This window comes from Canis lupus, chromosome 2 (genome assembly GCF_011100685.1).
Source record: "Canis lupus familiaris isolate Mischka breed German Shepherd chromosome 2, alternate assembly UU_Cfam_GSD_1.0, whole genome shotgun sequence".
Taxonomy (NCBI): domain Eukaryota; kingdom Metazoa; phylum Chordata; class Mammalia; order Carnivora; family Canidae; genus Canis; species Canis lupus.
In genome coordinates this window covers 63,440,253-63,449,985 of record NC_049223.1, presented here as the reverse complement: position 1 = coordinate 63,449,985, position 9,733 = coordinate 63,440,253, and the positions used below count along the sequence as shown (strand labels likewise).

Sequence of the window (9,733 nt, the reverse complement as noted above, 5' to 3'; positions counted from 1 at the left end):
CTCCAGATGGTTCCATGAAGATCTTTTTCTTGCCCTCTAGCACCAGTTCAAATGTCATTAAGAAAAAAAAAAAATTCCCTGATCATCTAATTCAAAATCTTACACCCCAAGTTATTTTATCTTTTCTTCTCTATAAGTTACACTGCTTTGCGGAACACTGTTTCTTTCCTTTAAGGTATTTTGGGCAATCAAAAACGATCCTTTTGATCCTTTTGTTTACTTTTATTTATTTTACACCCATATTGATGATTACAGTGTGCCAAATACTATTCTGTCTAGGGTCTGGGTTACACCAATAAAATCATTATAACAGATCTTATACCCAAGTGGACAGATGCAGGCACTGGATAAATTAACAACATAGGTATTATGTTAGATTGTGACTAGTGGTAAGTAGAAACATAAAATAGGGCCAGGACAGAGCATGTTGGGGTGGGGTTTGCAATGTGCTTACTCATTGGCTGACCTCTGCTAGAATGTAGGTCTCTGAGGCAGGACCTCCTCTGTGTTGGCTACCTTTGTATTTGCAACACCTAGCAGTGTTGGGAATATGCTGTTAATATTTTTTTTTAATATTTTTTAAATTTTATTTATTTATTTATTTATTTATGATAGTCACAGAGAGAGAGAGAGAGGCAGAGACACAGGCAGAGGGAGAAGCAGGCTCCATGCACCGGAAGCCCGATGTGGGACTCGATCCCGGGTCTCCAGGATCGCGCCCTGGGCCAAAGGCAGGCGCCAAACCGCTGCGCCACCCAGGGATCCCCGCTGTTAATATTTTTTAAACACATGCTATGTAGATCAGTGATGGTCCTATTTGAATAAGGGGTTTGCAGCAGGGGTGTAGAATGGGAGATCATTTATAGAGGGTGATCTCAACTTGCCCACCCACCCAGGGACTGTGTCTGGTGAGACCTAACAGATCTTCCTTCTTTTCTTATTGTGGTAAAATGCACATAAAATCTACCATTTTAGCCATTTGTAAGCGTACAGTTCTGTGACACCAAGTACACCCACAATGTTGCGCAATCATCACCACTCTCCACCTCCAGAACTTTATCATCATCCCTAATCGAAGCTCTGTACCCCTTAAACACTGACTCCCCCTGCCCCCTCCCTCCAGGCCCTGGTAATGACTATCCTATTTTCTGTTTCCATGAATTTGACTACTCCAGGCACCTCCTACAATATTTGTCTTTTTGTGTCCAGTTCCTTTACTTTAGCATAAAGTCTTCAAGGTTCATTTATGTTGTAGTATGCATCAGAATGTTGTTCCTTTTTAAGTAAAAGGGATTTCCTTTTTTGGTAAAGGCTTACTTTTTAGGCATATCATTCTAAGAGCCATCTAAGGCATCTCATTGAGGTTTTAATTTGCCTTTCCCAAGTGAATTTTTAAGGCTGAATAATATTCCTATTAAATATATACCCAAGGGAACTTCCGGACATGGTCAGGTTTGTGACTGATGAAGGAGTACAGCCAGACCATCAGTGCTTTGAGGATGGCAATCATGCTTACCTTGTTCGTTGCCTGGCCCTGGTGTTCTGCATCTGAATACAGCAGGTGCCCAATATGCTAAAATGAGACAACGTAAAGCTCCCTGACCAACTGTGGACTTTCTAGAACTGTCCACTTCAATGTTGGTAATATTTTTCCTGGTTACAGGATGGGGAGGGTCCCCTGATGGCATTTCATTCCATACACCGGATGACCCTAATGGATTCTGATTTAGTTTCATTCAGTCACCACCCCAAATTGGATGTAACTGGAATCAATGGATCTGTTTGCTCTTATCATAACATAAAAAAAAAATTGATTGATTGATTTGACAGAGAGAGAGCGAGAGAGCACACACAAGTAGGCAGAGTGGCAGGTGGAGAGAAAGGGAGAAACCGGCTCCCTTCAGAGCAGGGAGCCCAACCTGAGGCTCGATCCCAGGCCCCCGGGATCATGATCCAAGTCCAAGGCAGATGCTTAACCGACTGAGCCACCCAGGTGCCCCTGTCTGCTCTCATTAGAAAGACAACAGGAACATGGGGATAAGATAGAAAAGAAAACTGGACTCCTGTACCCGTGGGTGCCTGTGAAATTGACATCACTACCAAAATTTGGAAAACTTTCTGTTCTACGTCTTTATTTAGGAATGGCTGTCCTCATTCCTCATTTCCCTCCTTTTCTGTCTCTTGCTTGCAGTTTGGATTTCTTTCTTCCCAGGGCTCAGGCGAGGAAGTGTAACTGTGGCTGCGCTCTCATAGGGACCAGAGAGAACCAGATCAGCAAGCACCCGGGAGGCCTTCTTTCCGACCTGGGGAAGCGCCGACTCCAGGCAAGGCCCATTCCTCACCGCCAGGAGTGCTGGGTACTGAACCAGCTCGGAGCGAGTTCCCCAAGTCATGTTTACACTGTCATGCTGTGCAAATTGGAGAGTTTGTTTCCAGGAACATCTGGGAGGACCAGCTGGACACGTGTTTCCCTTCTCATTAATTTAGGCTCCTAATTAATCGTGCAAAACCCAAACCAAATAAGCAGGAACCAGGACTGAAAATAATCATTAAGCCCCCCAAACACGCACACATTTTAATGAAAACTTGGCCCAGGTGATTGGACCTCTCTTGGCTCAGCACTGTGGCTCTAACAGGGGAGTTCACCAGGGAGAAATGCCTGGGGAAGCAGGCAGATTTCTATCCTCTGTTGGGCAGCACAAGACCTAAAGGGCCAGGGGGACTTGGGACCAGCTTCTTATTTGTTCCTAAGGAATGGATTCCGCCCCACCCGCATCCCCTGGGGTGAAGCATACTGTGGACATTCCAGGGAGATAGCCAGAGTTCAAACCCTCCAGAGAGTGGGCCTCAATGTCCACATCTGTAAAATAGGATTAATGATAGTCTCTGCTCCACAAGGCTATTGTGAGGATGGAGTGGGATAATTTATTTAAGGTACTTTGTTCCAGACTTGGCACCTTGCGAACTGGATCACTGGTAGCCGTTATTGTCAAAGGTGGCTGTAGATCATTATTCTTACTAATAATCTCCTTCTCTGCCTCTGATGATAATGACTAGTCAGAGATGCCAACTCATGGAAATGAAAATCCATTTCCTGACTTTGTCATGCGTCTTGGTCCAGAAGAGGCCAGCTGAAGGCACAATTTTGGCCGCCACACTCACGATATAGTTTTCTTTTCTGATTCTGACAGCATCATTGGGTTAAGGTCCCCCTCCAGCTTTATAGAATCAGAAGAAAGAGGTTAGCAATGTATCCTCGTGGGTGATGGCCATCGTGGCCAGGATGGAGCAGGACATCTGGTGGGGTTGTGAGCTCCATTATGCCTCCTGAACAGAGTCTAGAAAATGCTGGTTTTGCAACCTAATCACATGCTGAGCACAAGGCTTCCTACTTCGAGGAAAAACAGAGTTAAAAAGATTTATTGAAAGGATTCCAAGGGCATCGTGAACATCAAACAGCTGTGCAAAGGGGGCTGGAGGTAGAAGTGCGTGTGCATCTGAAACCCATGGGTCGTGCTTCACTTTTACTGCACATGGATTTTATAGGAAGATATGTTTGGGGTTCTATTGGCTTGCCCCCTTTCCCTTTGGGGCTCTATTGACACTGCCCCCTTTCCCTTTATGCCCCAAAAGAAGACCTTGGAACACTGGTTTAGAGATATATTTGGGACAAAATGTGGGCGAGAGCCCACTGAAAGGCAAATCTGATCAAACAGGCCATTCTGTCTGTTGGAGACCACCCTTGTGATAAACCCTACCCTCTGCCTACCTGACTGAGCCCTGGGAAGGTGGGCTCCTGCCTGTGTCAGGGGCTGCACTTCCCATCTCGCCCTCCTGCTGCCCCCTTTCCTACTTCACAGGCCTCTCCTGTTCCTAGAAATCTCTATGCCCCCTTCTTCTCTGCCCAATGCTCTTACCTCTACATGGAACACATCCCCTCCTGCTCACCCCTCAACTAAAGCTTCTCATCTCTCAGGTGTCAGGGCAATGTCATTTCCTGCAGGAAGTTGTCTCTGAACCTGAATTGAGCTGGTTTGTCTTCTTGCATTCTGCCCATGACATCTCACCCCTCTTCTAGACTGGCGACTGCCATGTTGTGTTACAACTGCTTCATCGTCTGCCTCACTTGAGAGATGCAGGAAGGATTAGCACAAGGGCCCCATGGAGTGTATGTATCTTTAACTCAATGTCTGGGGCAGTTCTATTTCTCTGTACCTTGACATGTAAGGAGTGTTGGGGGGATAAATGAATGTCCAGCCCAATATGGCCGCTTCAAGCCTTGGGCTCAGGTGCAGATAATGGCCCCATGTTCAGGAGTGACCCAACGCATGTTCTTCACCCATAAGTGTGAGACCACTTCACATATCTGTCCCAAAGCCCTTCCCACCCTCTGCCAGTATGCCTTTCCTTTGCTCTCTGCTTTTATAAGTCAGTGGTCATGCTAGCAGTGTCATTGTTTCCTGTCCATCGTGACCTGTAACCTTGAGTCACCACATGCAACATTCAACCTGACTGGCCCAGATCCCCCTACCAGACTTCTCTACAGGAAGCAGTGCAGACCTTTGGTGAGTATGTCTCTCCCCAGCCCCCACCCATGGATGAAGACAGCTTTCTCAGCTTCTCGTTTCCCAGAGATGGGGCTGCCTTTCCCATAGGTAGGCACCGGGATGCCGTGTCAAGTCAGCAGGAAAAGCAATCATTGCATAAGCTTTAGAAATGATGTATCAGGCAACCTATAGAGTGGGAGAAAATATATGCAAATCATTTATCTGATAAGAAGTTAATATCCAAAATATGTAAATAACTCATACCACTCAATAATAAAAAAAAATAAGCGATCTGGTTAAACAATGCACAGAGGAACTGAATAGAGATTTTCCCAAACAAGATATACAGCTGGCCAAGAGGTACATGAAAAAGTGCTCGACCTCATTCATCATCAGGGAAATGCAAATCAAAACCACAATGAGATTTCACTCCATACCTGTTAGGATGGCCAGTACCAAAAAGACAAGAGATAACAGGTGTTGGGGAAGATGTAGAGAAAAGAGAACCTTCATGCGCTGTTGGTGGGAATGTAAATTGGTGCAGCTGCTATGGAAAACAGTATGGAGGCTCCTGAAGATTTTAAAAATAGAACTACCCTATGATCCAGCAATCCCACTTCTGGGTAGATATTAAAAGGAAGTGAAATCACTATCTCAAAAAGATATTTGCCTTCCCATGTTCACTGCATCATTATTTACAATAGTCAAGATATGGAAACAACTTAAGTGTTCGTTGACAGATGAATGGGTAAAAAAAATATGGTGGATACGCACAATGCGATATTATTCAACCATAAAAAAGAAGGAATCTTGCCATTTGCAACAACATGGGTGAACCTTGAGGGCTAAGTGAAATAAGACAGGGAAAGACAAATACTATATAGTTTTGCTTATATGTGACATCTTAAAAAAACTGAATTCATAGATACAGGGAATAGAGGGGTGGTTGCAAGAGGGGAGGGCTGGGGTTGGGAGAAGTGGGTGAAGGTGGTCAAAATGTACAAGCTTCCAGTTTTAAGATAAATAAGTCTTACAAACTTGGTTTTAGAGAAATAAGTTCTGGGGATGTAATGTATACGATGGTGACTCTAATTAACAATATTGTATATTTGAAAGTTGCTAGAAGAGTATATGTTAAAAGTTCTCATCACAAGAAAAAATGATTTGTAACTATATGAAGTGATAGATGTTAAACTTATTGTGGTTGTCATTTTGCAATATGTACATATATCAAATCAGAAAACTAAACATTATATGTCAATTATATGTCATTAAGACTGGGGGAAAATGATGTATTAGAACATGAAGACTGCTCATGTCCAGGCAGTGAGGCAGAAATTTCCTGAAAATAATTTGTGAGATTTTCTGTGGCAAGCGAGGATGATAAATTATGGCAAATATTTTTCTCATTGTAAATAACAGAAACCCAAATGTTGGTGGCCCAGACAAAAAAGAGAGTTTATTCGCCCATGTGAGTGGAAAATATAGATTGGCTTTCAGGTAGAGCTTGATCCTGTAGTTCAGTGATGTCATTAAAGACCCACTTTGTCCATTGCACGATGCCTTGTAATGGCTTTTGAGACTTTGGACTTGATCACTCTCCGGAGGGAAGACCAAGTGCCTTGATTTTGGCATCAGAAAATGTTCAGTTCCAGGAGTGGCTTAAGTGGCTTGGGGCAAGTTCAACTCTCAACCAGTCACCGCAGGCAGGGTGGGGGAAGATAATGATCGCCAAGGTCATGGATTTCAGTCCTGGGAGCAAGAGATGAAGTTGGCTACTTTGGAACACCATGGAATTCCAAGTGGAAGTCAAAAGGAGAAAGGTAGACGGGCGGGGGACCCAACCACAGAAGTGCCACAGTGGTCTGATGGTGGGAATCAGAAGACACTGGCCCGGGCAGCTCCCCTTCCAGCGGCACAGGGGGACCCTTGGCTGTAGTCTTAGTCAACAGAACGGGTGCACCAGGGAGCTAGAAGGTGACTTGGTTGGTGGTTTGCAATCTCTCTCTGCCTGAGAAGAGGTGCTTGCAGGTGACACTGGAATGCACTTGGTTGGAGCACGCGGGACTCCAGAGCCAAGGGCTTGCACCACATTCAGCCTCTCCCGTGCCCCCCGCCCCCCATCCAGTTTTACGCTTGAGACAGCGTCTCCTGTTACATTTCATTGTGATCTGGACCTTAATCCAAGCTCAGCACGTGTAATGCTAACCCACACAGCGGACCCCCAGCAAACCTCAGGCCCTATAGTCGTCACAGGTTACCGCGCACGATCCCGTGGAGGAGCTTGTTTACTTTGATGCAGCACACAGGTTTTACTTGGTTCAGTGTACTGTGTAACAACAACCTAGCAATTTGCATGTTCTTTCTGATTATCTGGTAATTAAACCCAGTAAGTACAAACATACTGTAATTATCGTGTAACCGACCATCTGGATGGAGAGATGGAAATAACTATGTATTTACGCTATAGCTGTATGATAATTATGACGTCATGGAGTGATCCGCCACGAACCAGGAGAAGGCTTTGCAAGAGGCACCACCACGCTGTAACGCGGTTCTACCATTAATTCTAGCCTTCGCTTTGCAGACACAAGTCAGAGGTGTAAGGCGGCTTGGCTGATGCATCCCGGCCGGGTGGAGGCGTTGGAAGGCACAGGAGATCCACCAGCACCGAGCGCACGCCTGCGCAGGAAGTAAATGTGCCCACTCATTTATTCGGATCTTGTTTACACTTCATTGGACAACACTAAGCATTTGTTGATTTGAACTGCTCTCCATTTGCATGGGAGTCATCAGTGCCTGTCAGTAAATGGTGATGTGTTTGAATATGGTTACTATGTTTTGTGCTCCAGATCTTGGATTCATGGAGGAAACCGGGTGTCCCACCGCAGAAAAAGTTGTGATATAATTGCATTTGTACTACTGTAAAATCATTTGTAAGATGCACGTGCTCTTTCACACAGAACCACGAATAGCATCCTTACCAGCGATGGTGCTAAACGCCCAGCTTCACTCTACTTAGGCTGCAATGTATGCATGGGGGTGGTGGTGGTGGTGGTGGTGGTGGTGGTGGTGGTGGAGAAAATAGTGTACGGAGTATTGGAGCATGGCCCTCAGCAGGAAAGAAAAAATCACTATAACTGGAATAGTAGCTTTGTGGGGCTGCATCTTGTGAGCTTTTACGTTAGGAGACTCTGTCAAATCTGGGATGTCGCTAAGTGACTATTTCACATGCCACTAAGCAGGAAAAAAGTGCCATCAAGTAAATATGATGCAGTGTTTTCTCATCGTTAGAATTTGGAAATGAAGTGGATTTAAAGTGCTTTTGTACACGCGTTCAAACATGATTTTAGGGCAGCCCCGGTGGCTCAGTGGGTTAGCACCTATCTTTGGCCCAGGGTGTGATCCTGGAAACCCAGGATTGAGTCCCGCGTTGGGCTCCCTGTATGGAGCCTGCTTCTCCCTCTGCCTGTGTCTCTGCCTCTCTCTCTCTCCCTCTCTGTCTCTATGAGTAAATAAATCTTTAAAAAAAAAACAAAAACACAATTTTAGTCCCATATTCTTCTTGAGCAAACCTAGAGGGGAAGCATAGTGATAAGGCACTGCTAAAGTGTCTTCACGTTAGAAGTCCAACACTTGCAGTTCGTTTCTCGACTCTGAGATTTCAGTGTCTGTGCTATTCATACAACATTGTCCTCTGCCACCATGCACATTGGTGATTCAGCATTTCCTAAAACGGTGCATGGCTATTGTTTCTGGCATTTTCTCCCTGGGCAATTACACCCATCCTGCAAATTATACGCCATTATTTATGGCTTACGTTGTTTGTGATGGTTCTGAAATGTTATACGCTATTCTCATCCGGTAAGATTTCGAAAGTTTTCCTCTTTGAAAATATTATATGAATATTATACATATAATATGAGACATGTAGTAAAACAAAAGCCTTTTTTTTAAAAAAATCAAATGACTCAAACTATGATTTTTCAGTATGAGTCAAGCAACAAAATTTTGATTGAAATGGATTATTATAAGTTAATGAAACATTATGAAAGACGTAGGATTTGCATTTAAAATATTTTCGATTAGTCCTAGTAATTTTACTTAGTATCATTCTATTAGATTTTGTTTATATCTTACTATCGGTCACAATAATTAAATTTTTATAGAGCTACAGAGCTTGATCAAATCTGACTATCTTTCTATCTCCTTGATGAGTGAGATCTGGCTCCTCTCTCTCCTTGCCTACATAAACTGGGCAAGGGTATCCCAGGAGCTCCTAGGAACAATTTTGAATAAATTAGTTAAAGGAAAAGGTGTGAAGATCACACACACCTAGTTAGCTAGGACTCCTTGGTTAAAAGCTAGAAATTCACTCAGGAGAGATTTTTTATTTTTAATTTTTAAAAAAGATCTTATTTGTATATTTGAGAGAGAGAAGGAGGGGTGGTGAGAGGCAGAGGGAGAGGGAGAATCTTAAGCACACTCCCCAGTGAGTGTGGAGCCTGATACCGGCTGGGCTCAATCTCACAACCCAGGAGATCATGACCTAAGCCAAAATCAAGAGTCAGACCCTCAACCAACTGAGTCACCCGGGCGCTCCAAGAAAGATTTTTTTTTTTTTAAAGAATCATTTATTAAGGCTGCAAGATATAGTAGGAATGCGTTGCTTGTTTTTGTAACATCTCTCCCTTGCCTCCTGTCTCCACCAAAAGTGCTCATTTGTCCTTTGGGCAGTTCTTCCCTCCATCTTCAGTGGTGTAGTGTGGAAGGGATAGACTCTTGCCTTAGCTCCAATACAGAGCTCTCCCTGATTTAATCTAAAGGACATATAGCTTATCTCCTTATCCATTGGTTCTGAGATGGGTACATGGCCTAGTTTTGGCCAATGACAGGGAATCCAAGGATGTGTACAGGGTCAACTAGAAGAGATTTTTCTTTCCCTTTTAATAACTTGGGTTATGATGTGAGGTCCGGAACTACCGCAGCCATTTTGCTACCACCACCAAAAAAAAAAAAAAAAAAAAAAAAAAAAGCCGAGAGCTGCAAAGGACCCTATGGTTCCTGAGAATAATTCTTCATCACAAAAGGCAGAAGAGAGAGATAGGGAGAAATTGAGTCCTTGGTCATATCAGTTACCAAATCAGCTCTATCTGAAGCCAGAACTACCTCTGGATTTTTTAGTT

At 44.0% G+C, this 9,733-nt stretch overlaps 1 long non-coding RNA gene across 1 annotated transcript; it reads right to left on the bottom strand.

Annotated features, from left to right (window-relative positions):
- Nucleotides 1–5,980: 5,980 nt before the first annotated feature.
- On the bottom strand, nt 5,981–7,023 carry LOC111092885. The gene is made up of 2 exons (XR_005355796.1): nt 6,781–7,023; nt 5,981–6,299 (listed from the first exon to the last, which is right to left on the bottom strand). It is a non-coding gene; the product is annotated as an uncharacterized LOC111092885 (long non-coding RNA).
- Between the last annotated feature and the right edge of the window lie 2,710 nt (nt 7,024–9,733).